This window comes from Pelobates fuscus, chromosome 4, assembly GCF_036172605.1.
Source record: "Pelobates fuscus isolate aPelFus1 chromosome 4, aPelFus1.pri, whole genome shotgun sequence".
Lineage (NCBI taxonomy): Eukaryota > Metazoa > Chordata > Amphibia > Anura > Pelobatidae > Pelobates > Pelobates fuscus.
In genome coordinates, this window is record NC_086320.1 from 110,764,994 (window position 1) to 110,783,010 (window position 18,017).

An 18,017-nucleotide genomic window follows, 5' to 3' on the forward strand; every position below is an offset into this window, starting at 1 on the left:
CAACTGAAGTTTATTCTGCCACACGTCTTTGTGTTTGAGAGATAATTGAGCTCAAAGTGGGATAACTCAATTATCTCTCAAATACCAGATTCCCGAATAGCCCTGATCTAAGCACACAACATATCCAAAAAGCGCTCAGATCAGTTCAGTAGAACAAAAGTTATGTTCAAACAAAGTTTTGACTGGGGGTTCCTGTGCGAACACCAACTAACACTCCCCCTGGCTGCTACGGAGCAAAAGCTCCCCTGTTAGATAGATCCCATCTAGTTGGTCGGGAAGTGGCATGGGCTGCCTGCGTTCGGCCACCCTGGGGAAGCACAAAAGCAAAGGTGTCAAGTTGTTAATTTGTTAACAGACAGGGAAGGTCGGTGTTTGCTGGGGCATAACAAGGGACCACATACAAGTCATTCAGGAGACAAACGAGGGGTATGGACAACCGAACATAAGGGAATGTCTGTTACAATGCTCTCCTGTAACTACAATCCGGCATACACAGTCTGATCCTGACGGATCGACTTAGGGGATGTCCAGGGGTGCTCACGGATCACTTTTAAAGTTCTGTCTGCCTGGACAACCCGTCTGCAGTTCCATTTTGTTTTCTGGGGCGGTAATGTATCGAGAAGTCAAAAGGCTGCAGTGCCAAACTCCAGCGCAGCAGCCTGGCGTTGTCCCCTGCCCCCCCGGTTTCAGCCATACCAATGGGCTGTGATCCGTGAGCAAGGAGAATGGTTGTCCATACAAATAGGGCTGTAACATTTTCAGGGCCCACAGGACGGCCAGGCATTCCTTCTCGATGGCAGCATAGCTTACTTCTCAGGGTAACAGCTTGTGACTAATGTAAGCCACAGGATGTTCTCCGTCAACAGCGTCGACTTGGCTCGGTACTGCTCCCAATCCAAACATAGAATCGTCTGTATGAACGAGAAAACGTTTAATTGGATTGGGAGCTGCCAAGGCAGGGGCATTCACAAGGGCCTGTTTTAACAGCTGGAATGCCTGCTAACACTCTACTTGGCAGCCAGACTACTTGGCGAGGAAGGTTTTTACGGGTAGGATCCGTAAGGGGCTTGGCCAGGGCACTATAATTGGGCACAAACTTCCTATAATACCCTGCTGTCCCAAGGAAGGCTAACATAGAAACATAGAATGTGATGGCAGATAAGAACCATTCGGCCCATCTAGTCTGCCCAATTTTCTAAATACTTTCATTAGTCCCTGGCCTTATCGTAAGTCTAGGATAGCCTTATGCCTGTCCCATGCATGATTAAACACCCTTACTGTGTTAACCTCTACCTCTTCAGCTGGAAGGCTGTTCCATCTGTCCACTACCCTCTCTGTAAAGTAATACAATACCTTTTGTTGTGGTAGTTTTTCTTCTTTTAAATATAGTCTCTCCTTTACTGAGTTGATAACCTTTATGTATTTAAATGTTTCTATCATCCAAGCTATACATGTTAAGTTCCTTTAACTTTCCTGGTACATTTTATTCGGCAATCCGTAAACCAGTTTAGTAACCCTTCTCTGAACTCTTTCCAAAGTATCAATATCCTTCTGAAGATACTGTCTCCAGTACTGCGTACAATACTCCAAGTGAGGTCTCACCAGTGTTCTGTACAATGGCATGATCACTTCTCTCTTTCTACTGCTAATACCTCTCCCTATACAATCAAGCATTTTGCTAGCATTTCCTGATGCTCTATTACATTGTCTGCCTATATTTAAGTCATCTGAAATAGTCACCCCTAAATCCCTCTCCTCAGATGTTGAGGTTAGTAGGGTATCAAATATTCTATACTCTGCCCTTCGGTTTTTATGCCCAAGATGCATTACCTTGCACTTATCCACATTAAATGTCAGTTGCCACAGCTGTGACCATTTTACTAGTTTACCTAAATCATTTGCCATTTGGCTTATCCCTCCTGGAACATCAACCCTTTGCAAATTGTAGTATCATCAGCAAAAAGACATACCTTACCATCAAGACCTTCTGCAATATCACTAATAAAAATATCAAAGAGAATGGGTCCAAGTACAGAACCCTGAGGTACCCCACTGGTAACTAGACCTTGCTTTGAATATACTCCATTGACTACAACCCATTTTTGCCTGTCATTAAGCCACTGCCTAACCCATTCAACAATATTGGAATCCAAACTTAAAGATTGCAGTTTATTAATGTGCCTTCTATGTGGAACAGTGTGAAAAGCCTTACTAAAAATCTAGGTAAGCAACGTCTACTGCACCACACTGATCTATTATTTTAGTTACCCAATCAAAAAAATCTATACGATTAGTTTGGCATGATCTCCCTGAAGTAAGCCTTTGTTGTCTCTGATCTTGAAATCCATGTGATTTTAGATGTTCAACAATCCTATCCTTTAACATAGTTTCCATCACTTTCCCCACTACTTAAGTAAGGCTTACTGGCCTATAGTTGCCCGACTCCTTCCTACTACCTTTCTTGTGAATGGGTACAACATTCACTAATTTCCAGTCTTCTGGGACTACTCTTGTTAACAATGATTGGTTAGATAGATCCGTATATGGTTTTGCTAGTACACCACTAAGTTCTTTTAATAACTTTGGGTGTTTTCCATCAGGCCCCATCAACCTATTTGTCTTTTCTTTTGACAGTTGAAATAGAACCTCTTCCTCTGTAAACTCACATGTAACAAATGACTAATGTGTCAGTTTTCTTAACTGAAGTCCCTCTCCTTAATTTTCAGCTGTAAATACTGAACACAAATATTAATTGAAGATGTCAGCTATATCTTTATCCTCTTCTATATATCTTCCTTATTTTGTTTTTAATCTAACTAATCCTTGTTTTACTTTCCTTTTCTCATTTATGTATCTAAAAATGTTTATCCCCCTTTTTTACTGACTGTGCTATTCTCTCTTCTGTGTGTGCTTTCGAGGCTCTTGTAACTTGCTTTGCCTCTTTCTGCCTAATCTTATAGATCTGTCTGTCTTCATCGCTCTGTTTTTTTTTTTTTTTTTATAATTACTAAATGCTAACTTTTTTGTTTTTTGCTATATTGGCAACTTCTGCTGAGTACAACAGTGGTTTCTTAATTTTTCTGTTCTTCCTGACGACCCTAATGGCATTTTCTGTTGCTTTCAGTAGTGCAATTTGTAAATCATCCCATTTATCCTGGGCTCCATTTAAACTGCTCCTTTACGCATATTATAATTTTTAAAAAGTCTGTTTTTCTAAAATCTAAAACTTTTGTTTTTTCGTGGTATGACTCACTTTTCTTATATTAAACCACCTAAAACCTGAGTCTTCATCCTGGGGGTAGGCCACTCGGCCACTGCCTCAATCTTAGCGGGCTCGGGCTTCTGCTGCCCGCATCCCACTCGGTGACCGAAGTACTGCACCTCGCCATGCCTATATTACATTTGCTGGACTTAAGCATTAAGCCTGCTTCCCTAATCCTATCTAGGACCGCACCTATATGGGCCAAGTGCTCCTCCCAGGTATTACTGAAGATGGGGATATCATCCAGATATGCACAGGCATAGTCTTAGAACCCATATAGGAGCTGGTCCACCATCCTCTGTAACGTAGTTTGAACGTTTTTCATCCTGAACGGCATTACCCCGAAATTGGTACAGGCCGAACGGGGTGACAAAGGCCAACTTAGGGATGGCTTTAGTGGATGGGGGGATCTGCCAGTACCACTTACAAAGATCAATTGTAGTAAGGTACTGGCCCCTAGCCATCCTTTCTAACAACTCATCAATCCTAGGCATGGGATAGGCATCTGACACAGTCTTATCATTTAACCTCCAGTAGTCTACACAAAAATGGGTTGTACTGTCCTGTTTCGGCACTAGAACTACTGGGGAGGCCCAGGGGCTTTTGGAGGACTTAATAGCCCACAGTTTGAACATCTCCTGGATTACCTTCTGCATATTCTCCCGTACCAATTCAGGGATTCAGTATTGGGGTTGGCATAATGGGAGTTGATCTGGTGTCTCTACCCGGTGAGTGGCCAAAGGGGTGTACCCGGGCACGTTGGAGAAGGTGGCTTTCTTCTACTCTAATAACTGCAGTAACTGGGTACGCTCCTGAGGGCTCAGCCAATTCGACCTCCTCTAACTCGCTTGTCTGACTCCCGTTTCATATGAGGTTGGGGAGGGAAGGTTATCAGAGTCTTTTTAAAACTAAAACTTTCTCTCCTACCTGAAAGCTATGGTCCCTGGCTTCCTGATCGTACCATGTGCACTGGCGGATCTGTGCTGCCTGGAGGTTCGTTCGTACAATTCTAGTCAATTCCTCCAGGCGATCATGGAACTCAAGTACATATGGAACTATGGGTGTCCCGTCCTGCCTGATCCACCACTATCTCCCATGTGGGAGAAGATTTGCATCAAGGCTTCCGTGACCGTCTCTAAATGAATGTTGGTCAGTGCCACCGCCTCTGGGTATCTGGTCGCTTAGTCCACCACCACCGGAGGGGCTAGGCTTAGCTAAGGGCCCAACTAGGTTTACAGCTACCCTGCTAAATTGTTCCTCAGTAATGGGGAGAGGGTAGAGTTTGGCCTTGCGGCAATCTCCCCTCTTACATACTCTCTGGCAAGTATTGCACATTTGGGAGATACCTGGCCAAAAGAAATTCTGGGTTAGCGATATCTTGTTTGGCTAACTCCTAAAAGCCTGGATAGTGGAATGTCATGAGCTATCTGGAGCAGTTCCTGCCTGTACCTCTGAGGAACCACTAGCTGCCGGGTGGGGATCGGTTCTGACCCAGTCACTACCCTCTCTGACTCTCGATAGAGAAGTCAGTTGTCCCATATATACCTCTCTCCCTCTAACCCAGCCTGACTGGAGGTGACCTGGTCCCTGTATACTTGTAATGTGGGGTCAGTGGCCAGCTCTTTCCCAAACTCAGTGGGAAACATTCCTGAGCCTCTGGGTGTGAGCTATGGTAAATGGTGTGGGCCTGCTGTCTTGTGACCACTGGGTATAGTTCCTCCAGCTGCGCTTGGGGCTCAAAAGCAGACGTGAGCTTGCCCAGATCATTCCCCAATAACACTTCCGCAAGCAACTCCTGCATCAGCCCAACCTCCACCATTCCAGACCTTGCTCCCCAATGCAGTTGGTAATCGGTAGATGGCTCCCACAGCTACACGAACAGCCACTGAATTTCCTGTCCGTGCCGATTCGGGACCAAGTGCCGCTTTACTAAGGTGAGAGTGGCTCCCGTGTCTTGGAGCCCTTAAACCATCTTGCCCTGTAAGTGCAAGGTCTGACAGTGATGCTGTCGGTTGTCGGTCCTGCTTGAACTGGGTCTGCTTCATGCAGGACTTCCCAGTTCTCCTCTGGTCATTCTGGAGCAGAATAACGTGTGGGGGCCTCTGCCTGGTTGTAGTGGGCCGCTGCTCTGGCTGCTGGGGGGGAGGGGGGAGGGATGGATCCATTGTGCCCATTCTCTGTTCTGGGGACACTCATTTCTGATGGGATCAAATTGGGATAACTAAATTATTTCTCGAATACAGAAACTACATATATTTTTAACATACCCCAAAAATACATAAAAAGAATACAGGAACCCCATAAAAAACATATTTGCAAATAGCCCTGATCTGACTGCACAACATATCCAAAAAGCTCTCAGATCAGTAGAACAAAAGTTATGTTCAAACAAAGTTTTGACCAGCTGGCTTTCAGGGGTTACCGTGTGAACACCGGCGAACGCTCCCCCTGGCTGCTATGGGCGAATGTTCCCCCTGTTCAGTAGATCCTATCTCCTTAACGCCGTTCGTCTAGTTGGTCAGGAAGTGGGATGGGCAGCGGTACCATCTTTGCTCGGATCCGCGGAGACACTAGGCCGAAAACAGTTCCAGGCGCTCGATGACCAGGTACCGCTGCCTGCGTTCAGGAGACAAAATAGCGCCCACCCAGGTAAAATCACGCAAGCTAAGGTGTCAAGTTGTTAATTTGTGGTTAACAGCCAGGGGAGGTCGGTGTTCGCTGGGGCATAACAAGGGACCACAAACCAGTCATTTGGGAAACGAACAAGGGGGTACGGACAATTGAACATATGGGAATGGAGTCTGCTACAATTGATAAATGTAATATTTTTTTATATTTCAAAATGGCTGGCAAACTACATGACTGACTTTTACAGTGGCCAAGCATAAGTGCATGCATATAGCAAGTGCATAGAGCTTGTACATAGAGAAGTAATTTGCATTCATGGTAGACTTCTGCATTTTATGCAAAATGGCCACTGTCCTTTGTGACCCTGGACCCCTATATGACCTATGGCACTTATTTGACAAGTTGTGTAATAATTAAATAGTGAAAAAGATACACATTTTTGCAATTGGATGGCATCTTAAATGTCATTGGCTAGTTGTGGCCATCTTGAATTTCATACCATGTAGCATGGCACAAAGGTAGAGGACATTGCTGTGGACATATGTGCTAAATGTCACATTGTTCTAAAATTCAGTTTCAGAGAAGAAGTTGTTTAAACATTTTAGCAAAATCTAATATGGCTGCAAAATTATATGCCCAATCAACTTCTCTTGAACACATCTGAATCTAGGTCACAACATGACTTCGACAATATTTTGTACATTTGTAGCATAAATGGTTATATTGCTGTATAATTAGTGCTGCCAAATTATGTGACCTATGGCATATTTGTTTAGCTCACCATAGGTCTTAACCATTATTCCAAGGTTCAATAAGTTGTCTTAAGGATTTTGAACAATCCAATATGGCCACTGAACCATGTGACAAATCAACTTATCTTGAACCAGTCAGAATTCATGTTACAACATGACTTTGCACTGGCCATGAAATTTCCTTGAACCCTATGACCTTTATGTTACAAAGATCTAAGAAACCATTGTGCCAAGTGTCACGGCAAGGGTGTATAATTTATTGTTGCACCCTTGGAATATTATCCTTTAATGTAATTTGTGTAGTAAATGGCACAGGTTGCAGAGATGTTGTTGCTGAGATCAACAAGGGTTACATCTTTTGAAGCTAGGACCCCCACAGAGGTCAGTTGACAGTTGACAGTTGACAGTTAGCTCCCAGACTTGGTGTCGTCTAGTCATTGGGGAAGAGGGATTATTATTACGCTGCCTGTGTTTTTACCTGCTTTTATCCTGACTACCAGCGGAGATACCGTGATTATACTGCTACTTGGCTACAGTGAGTAATTAGGACTTCTGTATTTTATCCTTTTTGTTTTTATCTGTTGTTGATGTAAATAACTTGTTTATCATATATTGTACTAAGTAATATTTGGTGGAATAGTAATAGTTGTATTATTATGTTTAAGTGTGGGTCGTGTTAAAAAGGGGGATTTTGTCATTATTTCCGGTCTAGTGAAGACAAATAGTGTACTTTAACCCTTTCACCACCACAACTACGTCACGCACACTCTTGGAGTAGGGTGCGTTCGTGACACCAAGTTTCAAGAGTTTTTAATGAGTAGTATGGTTTTATAGGCATTTGAAAATGGTTTATAAAAGCATTTTACTGTTTTGTTAAAACATATAAAACATAATAATAATCTTAACAAAATCGATAGATTGTCCAGCAGCTTTGTTGCTAGTCCACCTAAGAAAACAGACACATATCTTCAATGTTCCATTGTTAAACACTGGGTTATGAGAAGCTATCAGCAGTGCATGCTGTGCAGCTTGGCTCCCTCCAGGAAGGAAAGATAATTCATTTTAAGTTTGCATGTGGCATGCACACACAAGCCACACAAACTTTATACAGGCATCATGGAACTGGACATTCTGACTGCCTGATTGACAGCTCTAGGGGGCAAGCATTTAGACATCACTGTAGTTCTAAGTCACTCTCAGAGCTTAGAGTGAGAGCAGGATGCTCAATATGCCAAAATGGAGATGGCGTGGGTAATCCCACGCCATAACCACAGCTCACTTAGTGCCATCTTAATATACTGCTTGTAAAAGCTTGCAACATGTACTGAATATTAGGGGCTATTGGCAGGCATATAGACTACAACAATGGTGGCAGAGATGCCCTCATGGGACACTGGAAAAAAAACCAGAATTCTCAATAGACCCGGTGGTGCTTAGGCTGCATTGTACAATAGGATCAGCAGTGTGACTGAGGGACATTGTCCTTCTAGCATTGTTACCTCATATTTGGTATGTTAATAAATAATTAAGCAATTATGTTTTCCTAATCTTTTAGTTTGATAGCCATCGCTGAACCTCTTAGGTTAGCATTTTATAGTACAGGTCTCAGACTACCAACTGTTTAACAGTCTACAATATTTACTTTAATATGCTGTCTTAACATGTTCGTTCTTCCTCTTCTCAATTGAATTCTGTCCATGACACATTTTAGTTGCAACGAATGTGTTTTTTTTCTGTATCTACTCTCTGTCTTTACTGTAAAAAATATCTTTAAATAAAGATTGTCAAAAAAAGATATAGTGGTGCCTAGAGTGACCCTATAAGTATATCTGTATTGGGTTACAGATCTCCTTCCCTGGTCCAGTGCACCTTACTCAGACAGGGGATTCCATGGAGACTCTATTCTTCATCTCTGGTGGATGCATATCACCCACGAGCTCTGGTCACTCAGAGCACTGCCTGGGGTTACCACATCAATACTTTATCCCATAAGCAACCTTCAGAGACATGTATACCCTTTCCTGACCCAAAGGTCCTCTGGTATTCCACTTGTGGAGGCACCAGAGACAACATGCATCACTATTTGGCCCCACTCCCTCCTACTGGGCATCTATTAATGGTTTTAAAAGACTGGGCTGAATTTTTGGCCCAATTCCATACCTCCCAACAGTTCAAATGGACAAAGAGGGACACTTTAAAATTATGGATGGGACTGGTAGTGTGGATGGGGCAAGACCAGTAGCGTACTAAAGGAAGCGCAGGGAAGGCGGTCCGCCCCGGGTGCCACTAGATAGGGTGGTGCAACCAGAGCTGGCCTTGGGGAGGTGTGAGCAGTGTGGCTGCCCAGGGCGACATTGCAGCTGACACAGCTCAGACACGCAGGGGCCGGGAGCAGGACAACTTCTCAGAGAGCTGGGGGACGCGCCAAATTAGTTAAGTGTGTGTGTTTCGATTATGTGTATTTATGTATGTGATTATGTGTGTAGGTCTGTGATTGTATGTGTGGGTCTCTAATTGTGTGTGTGTCTGTGATTATGTGGGTGTATGTCTCTGATTTTGTATATATATATACATACATACTCAACCACAGATGCACACACATACATACATCTATTGTGTTATTGTGTGTGTATATAAATGTGAATGTGTTTAGTAGATGTAGTGTCCTTACATATTGCAATCTCACATAAGGATAGCAAATAAGTGAGTTATCTACTAAACAACTGAAAGATTAAAATTAAGAAAAGGGCTTTTGAAGATCTTTGAGCTGTTTAGTAGATAAGTCCCTAAATTGATGCCCTTATGTGAGATTTCCATATTTAAAGATACCAAATTATTATGCTGTTTAGCAGATAGCTCCCTTAAATATGGCAATCCCACAAAAGGACAGCAAATAGGGGAGTTATCTGATAAACAAAGATTGAAGTTAAGAGGTGTCAGCCAGCCCACAACAAGTAATCTGGGTGGCTAATGTGAATTCTATGCAAATTTGTTGTCAGCCAATGGCAGCACATTACCCCATTCCCTAGTGAAATATTTTAGTGCCCTTTCCCCAGTTTTAACTGTTGTATCTTATGTGCCCCCCCCTCATATATTGTTCGTAGAGTCGTCACTGTGTCTGCATGTGTGTCAGTGTGTCATCTTGCCAACACTACATACAAACTCCACCATTATATATAACCACATCACTGCATTCAAAAACCCCACTACACACAAATGCATGCTTGCATTCAAACGCTAGCACTACGTACAAACACACCCCTACATTCACTCACACATACTCCATACAAAAACATGCTAACATTCAAACACACAAACACTGCTCAGTGTTAAATATTTTTTTTTTTAAATTGCGGTTGTTTTTTTACATTTTAAAGTTGGGGGGTGGGGGAAGATTCCAAAAAGAGGACCCATCCCAGGTGCCAAATGCAGTAGGTAAGCCCCTGGGCGAGACCCCCAACATATTAGCTGGATAACCTTTGTTAACATATAAAGTTACCTGAGTGCAAATTATATTCTACTTTCTGGAATAACCAAAATAATTGTTTAAAACATCATCCTTAATTCCACAGAAACAATTAAAGATTAGATGTATTTTAATTCTATGTTTAAAGAGCAACAATTATTTGCTAGGTCCCTTTCACATATATTGGACCTACAGTATTATAGATAGCAAGATAAACTGTATAAGCAGGAATTAATACAGAACATCATACCAGCTATATATGGTGGCCTGTCGCCTCTCACAGTCCAACAGTTTCACACACTCGGCAAGTTAAAAATTATGTTTACAATTCATTTATTGTGTCTTTGGAATGCAGAGGCTCCACCAGTCTGTCTACTGTTTTGACATATACAGCTGAGTTAATGTCTGGGAGCCACGTCCTTGGTCACTGTTCCGCCAAGTCTTTACAAACTGTATTTGTTTACACAGTAAACGTTTCTGATTAAGAGTTGCTCAATATTCTAAGTTAATTTAATTTTAACTCCTTTCCTCTGGCTTATTTATTAGACCTTCTTATTAGGATAAAAACTGTTATGTATTGAAATGTTCTGCAACATTGCTGGTCTAGGATTCTAGGTTACAGTTAGATAGCTGTTTTTTTAACTGAGCAAGTATTTTATTTTTAATAAAGTGTCCCCCTGGACAAATAGGGAAGAGGGAGCATGACTGCTGCCCAGGATAGTGGGATGGAATAATGGGAGCAACAATGTTGCAAATATGGAAGGACTTATAATGGGAGAGCAGGGGAGGAGACTTACCAGTCAGAAGGAGATTGTCATTCACCCTGGTTGAATTTCCCACCCTCCCTCTCTGGTTTGTGTGTGGTGTGTTGGTGGTTTCTTGTGTGTTTTCTCATTGTCACAGCTGGTGGTTTTCCCTGGACAGCGGAATCGAAAAGGAAAGGAGTATGACGCAAGGTCACCTTGGGGAGACGACAGTCGGCACAAGGCTGACGGCTAGCGACGGCTGTGTTGGGCTCTTGGAGAACAAGGAAGGAGAACTGTCTGTTGGGTCCTCACCCAACAGCTGGCAGGAATTAAGAATTAAGATTTTTACTGTTTAATAAAGCTGTGGCCGTTGCCCTTATCCACTTAAAAGGTGTCCAGTGTATTATTTGGGGCAACGGTGGGATGGGATATGGGTCAGCAGTCATGTATTACGTTCAACATGAAATGTTTTATCTTTGGTTAACACTGCATTACTATCTCAATGTGTGTCTGATACACCAGACGAAATTCCCAGTCCAATCCATAAAATAATCGTAAATATATTTGCATAGTCATATTTTTTTTTCCTAATTCTAAAGTTTAAATCAAAATCAAAACATAGACTCCTTGAGGCTACTTCATTGAAGTGAATCTGAAAAAATTTATATTCAGTCAAAGCTACTCAAAAAATCGACTGAAATGGAAAAACCATGCAGTATATAGAGGATTGCAGAACAAGTTTGGTCTTTACAGTCAACCTGAATCTTTCAGATGTAGTCTTTTGTATTTTCTCTATAGGTTTACCCGTTCAATTTATTCATGTGTTACAAATCTCCTTAACGACAGTAAGTCACCGATGTTAAAATTGTAGAAAGTATATAAAGCAATAAATTATGAAAATGTTAATTATGTATATATTGTGTTTTAGGAAATACATAGTTATGTATAATTTATAGTGCATTGTGTTTTTATAACTATTCATTTGTATAACTATTGTCTTTTTTTCCGTGTGACAGCAATAAATTAAACATTTACAAAAATATTAGCAAAAAACTATTGAGATAAAGAAATATCCCAAACTTGAACAAGTAAGTATTTTTATTATTTTATTTTTTTCAGGATTCTAATTTTCTCCATGAACAAACGGAACATTTTGATAAATGCCTTTCTAAAGCTTTGGTGGCATAAGGGGTAGATAATAGGGTTAGCAGATGAATTCAGCCACAATAACCAGCTGGTGAGTTCATTCCAGTAAGTCTGAATACATTCTAGATGAAATGCAGCACGTCAAACAACGGTATATGCGGGGCCCTGGGGGGCAAGACAGAACCACGCTCGGAGACCCTCTACACTAGGCCTGACACACCTGCCCGCCGACTGACTGACAGTGGCTGGTGGGGCGACTACCCCCCCCCCCCTGGCCCTCACCCTCACAGACACACGGCAGCTAACATAGCTTCCACCCCGGCGGAGACGGGCAAAGCAAATAACCCACTCACCTTCATGGGGCTCTTTGGGGAGCACGCACCACCCCGAGACAGAGGCAAAGACACCCACAATCCCCCACGCGGGAGGGGGGCTGTCATCCTTCCCCCGCAGCAAACACCAATATATACGCATACCTTGACCCCTAACACGAGCCATAACTACACCAACAACATTCACAGATACAAAGCTACACTCACGGTGGCTGAGCGATGGTAGACAACCACTCGACTCCACGTTACATATATACCAATAGGGCTCACTCACTGGGGCCTTTGGACACGTCCTTGGTAGGAGAGACCACTCCCCCGCCTTAGCTCGTGTGAACACTGAAACCCTGCGGTGAGGCGCCGACGGGACACCGCCGTTGAATAACTGGTGGAGCGAGTCGTCGTCTGCTACCGCAGGCACACGAACCCCCCTTCCCAGCCGGGAAGGGCACCCGACACCAATCCCAGGTGTCGTAGCTGTCTCTCCCTTGAGACGCTCCCTACTACACCCTCCCTACTCACCACTACCCCACCTCACCCCCTTTCCCACCCGAATTCGGTACCGGCCGTGCCGCCGGGCGCTCACTGCCGCGGACACCGCCGGGGCTCCCGGAGACCCGACACCGTCGATGCAACACATGGATGCGCCCCCTGCCTCGCGTTCGGCAAATGCCGCACAGACAACCAGAGCCCACAAGACCTACCTTCCGGACCCATACCCATTTCTGCAAGAAACCCACTTTAAAGAAGGTTCTGCACCGCCGCTTAAGAGCAGAGAGTACCCGATGGGATTCTTCAGCAAACACCCACTCGCAAAAGGAGCAGGGGTAGCAATACTCCTCGCAGCGAAGCTTCAATTCCGGGAGCTGGATAGATTGACAGACCCCCAGGGACGTTACCTCTTCTTAAAGGGCGAAATTCAGGAGCGAGTGTACACATTCGCGACACTATACGTGCCGAACAGCAACCAAGCCCAACATATCCGCAGGATCCTGACCAAACTCTCCTCCTTCACAGATGGTACCTTGATTCTGGGAGGGGACCTCAACACCCCCCTACACCCGCTGCTAGATTCATCCACGGGACACAGCAGCATCCCTCAGGGAGCCCTGAGGAACATTCAAACGTCCTTACGCAATCTGAGACTGGTGGACTGCTGGAGGGCAACCCACCCCACGGATCAGGAATTCACCCACTTCTCAGCTCTCCACAAGCGGTACGCAAGATTGGATTACCTATTCCTCCAACAGGACCACCTCACAAAGCTAAGGTCAGTGGAAATGGCACCGGCCCTCTGGTCGGACCACGGATCGGTTACCATGGTGATGGACTCGCCGCTGATGCGTCCTGCTGCGCGGACATGGAGATTGCAAGACTCACTCCTCCTGGATCTGGGGATACGGGACAAGGTAAGCGAGGAACTGAATAGCTACTTTGATCTGAACACAACGGACGACCTGATGGACACCACCATCTGGGAGGCACACAAGAGCGTCATCAGGGGCACACTACTTAGACTAACAGCTAGGAAGCGGCGCGAAAACCGTCAACAGATAGCCGACCTCATCGAGAAGATTGCAACATTGGAGTCGAAACACAAACGGTCCCAGCTACTTTCGACACACGCTGCGCTACTGGAGGCGCGCAGGCTCCTACGGGACCACATCACCCAAACCCACTACCGCTCAATCAAACGCTCAAAGGCGTTCTTCTATCAGCACGCCAACAAGGGCGGCAAATTGTTGGCAAAAATGCTCAAGGGACCCCAAACCCTGGCTCAGGTACATAAGCTCCGCACGACGGATGGCACAATCACCCAACTACCGGACAGGATCGCGACTGAATTCAGGAACTTTTACGCAACTCTTTACAACATAGCCCCACCTGCCCATCAGCTGGGGGAGGAGGACAAACAAAGATGGATACAGGACTATCTGAGGACACACGTTGCGACTAGGATCCAACCGGAGGAGAGGGACGCTATGGAAGCCCCGATCACAGAGGCGGAGATAGAGGGGGCTATTAAGATGGCTAAAACGGGACACGCGCCCAGACCAGACGGCTTCACACTGGAATACTATAAACAATTTAAAACCATACTTATCCCGAAACTCGCCCTGGCCCTCAATGCCCTCACAACGGGAGCCCAGTTCCACCATGAGTCACTTTCGGCTACCATCACAGTTCTTCCCAAACCAGGGAAGAACCCCGAACAGTGCGGCAGCTACAGACCAATTTCACTCCTCAATGTGGACGTGAAGTTATTCACGAAAATACTCTCCAACAGATTAGGTCCCCGGCTGCCGAAGCTCGCCCACCCAGATGAAACCGGATTTATACCAGGGAGGGAGGCCAGAGACAGCACCCTACGAACTCTTTCCATCCACCATCTATCACGACACCATAAGATCCGGACCCTCCTCCTCTCCACGGACGCCGAGAAGGCGTTTGACCGGGTCGACTGGTCATTTCTCCTGACCACGCTGCGGGAGATGGGAATGGGAGTCCACATGATGCTGTGGATTCAAGCACTCTACCACCGACCGAATGCTAGGGTCAGGGTCAATGGCGCGCTCACAGACTCATTCCTGATACGGAATGGTACGAGACAAGGATGCCCATTATCCCCAATGCTCTTCGCACTCTCTCTGGAACCCTTCCTAGAAGCAGTTCGGCAGTCGGAAGACCTACGGGGCTTCCCATGGCAGAACTCCATTCACAAAGTCGCCGCATATGCCGATGACCTCCTATTCTACATCGTCGAACCGGAACATACGCTACCTAGCCTGATGACACTACTGGAGGACTACGGACGAATATCAAATTTTAAACTAAACACGACGAAATGCGAAGTGCTCAATCTTACGATACCCGCCCCAGATGCCGCTACCTTAAAAACCCGATATCCCTTTCGATGGTGCTCGTCCCACATGCGTTACCTTGGATTAGCTCTCACCACAGACATGTCGGAACTATACCGGATGAACTATATACCCCTTCTCCAGCGGATTCTTCAGGACCTAAAGAAATGGACATATCCTCACATATCCTGGTTGGGTAGAATAGCGGTCCTGAAGATGAACGTGCTCCCTAGGATACTATACTTATACCAAACGATACCACTAGCCGTACCAGCGGCCTTCTTCTCCTCGCTACGCACGGCTATGATCAGATATGTCTGGAACGGACACCAAGCAAGGATCCGCCACGACGTCCTCTGCCTCCCAAGACCCTGGGGTGGCCTAGCATTGCCAGACATGCGCAAGTACCATCAGGCAGCCATCCTGCAGAGGATTTTAGACTGGCATACACATACACGCCATAAACAATGGGTTACGCTGGACAAGGGACACCTCCACCCAGACTTGATCCCGAGACTGTGGAACACAGGGAGCTCGTCGCCCGCCACCTTGGATCCCAATTCTACCGTCGCTCACACGCTGAGAGTTTGGGACCGTCTCAGGGGAGCCACCCACGTGTCCCTGACCCCGAGCCCACTTATCCAAGTCCAGAATAACCCCAAGATAGGGGGGGGTATATCCCCACAAGCCTGGAACTTTATTGCGGAAGGTGAACACATCCCTATACATCGTGCACTAGCCAACGCGAACCTGAAACCACTGCGGGAACTGACTGACGGATCTCCGGCATCAATTATACAAACTTTTCGATACGCACAACTCAAAAACTTCTATCGGACTCTCCCAAATAGAGACGCACTACATCGGGACCTCACATGGTTCGAGGGCCTCTGTGATAACAAAACTGCTCCTGATAAAACCATCTCCCACATCTACCAACACCTCCTGGTTGGCCGACTTGAAACCAAAAGTGCACACAAGAGAAGCTGGGAACGACTGCTGGATACGACATTCACCGAGCCTCAATGGGAACAGATACTGATCCTACACCATAAAAGCTTGTCCAGTACGTATTACCAGGAAATAAACTTCAAACTCCTAACCCAGTGGTACAGAACACCAGACAAACTGCATAGAATATTCCAGACGACACCGAATGTGTGTTGGAGGTGTGGCACAGGCCCAGGAACGCACACGCACATTTGGTGGGATTGCCCCCTTATCGCACCATACTGGGAAGAGATACAACGTGAAACTGAGGTAATTCTAGGGGATACGGGTGAATTCGACAAGAAATTGGCCCTGCTCCACTCCACGCCAACCCCCATTGGAACATATCGGAAATCCATACTCCGACACCTCCTGAATGCAGCCAAAGCCCTGATACCGCAGTACTGGAAACAAACCAATATCCCAACCATCTCGCAATGGCTAGAGAGAATAGACGAGATTTACACAGCAGAATCGGTACAGGCCACGCTACGAGGCTTGGAAGAGAAACATACGGACAGGTGGCGCCCATGGCTGGTCTATGTAGCGAACCGGGCGGCAGATGAGGGGAGACACACAGGAACATAGACGGTGCGGATGAGGGGCCGGTTGGAAGACCGCCCCACAACTTGACCTGGAGCACCTGCGGTGGAAACTGGGGGGGAGCGCCCCGAGCGGGGACGGCCCGGACGCCTTCACCTCAACCCCCTTCCCCCCCTCCTCCTCCCCCCTCCCCCTCCCCCTCCACCCTCCCCCTCCCCCCCTCCCCCTCCTCCCCCTCCTTTCCCCATCCTGATCCAACAAGGCCTAAATAGACCACCACCATAATTGGGATTTCACCACGCACCCCATACCCACTCGACACTGCAATAGTTGTCCACCACGACACACACCACATATCATACAATGGACAGAAGCGGGGCTACCACACCCCGACACCGAAGGACGAATACAGCACACTGGATAATACTACCTAATGCAACCCAAGAGTGTCATACACCACTTCAACTATGGGGATGAGGCTACCATGCACCTCCTGAAACACATACTAAACATACCGCCCATCCTCTCCAATCTAACACCATGCTAGGATCCAACACGCCCTACAACCCACAGCCCCGTTATCATGATACACTACACCGACCCGAAGCACCTGACCTCAACACAATGTTCCCGCGACGCAGCGGTCCCCTACTTTCACTTTTTCATTACCCCAGCTAACCTACATGCTACAACATTACTCTACCACATATCATATCTTCCCCCCCTACTAATCAATATATAGTACTATCAAAGTCAACCGTGTGACCTCTGCTAGAGACCTAAGGACCCCAGAGGGAAGGAGGCCTCATACGTAACATATATCCTCAGACTAACTGGGACACTGATACCTACAGCATGGGCCCCGCAGTCGGGGCATGGGCATCCCCTCTCCACTGCACACTGGCACTCCGTGATAGGGAAGGTCAGGAAACACAACAAGCCACGACAGCCCTGTTGACTGACGGAGGGGCCCCCATGTTAACGCGGGTGTCACCGTCTCCCACATCACGGCTGAGGCGAATGCACCAACACAATACACATATCCCAGACATAACGCTATGCTTAAACTACTTGAATAAGCTATGTATTTTCACCGGTTAGCAGACAATGCGTGCATGCTGTTAAAGGTGATGTAGATACTACACCAACACTGAACCCGGTGGTTCACTCACACATAACAGTCATCCTTCACTGATAAGCTACGTAATCCCGCCCTCAGGTTACCTATTTGGAATAAATGTCCTTATATCTGATTGACAACAACGTGTATAGAAAAGGAAACTAAAATTGTGTA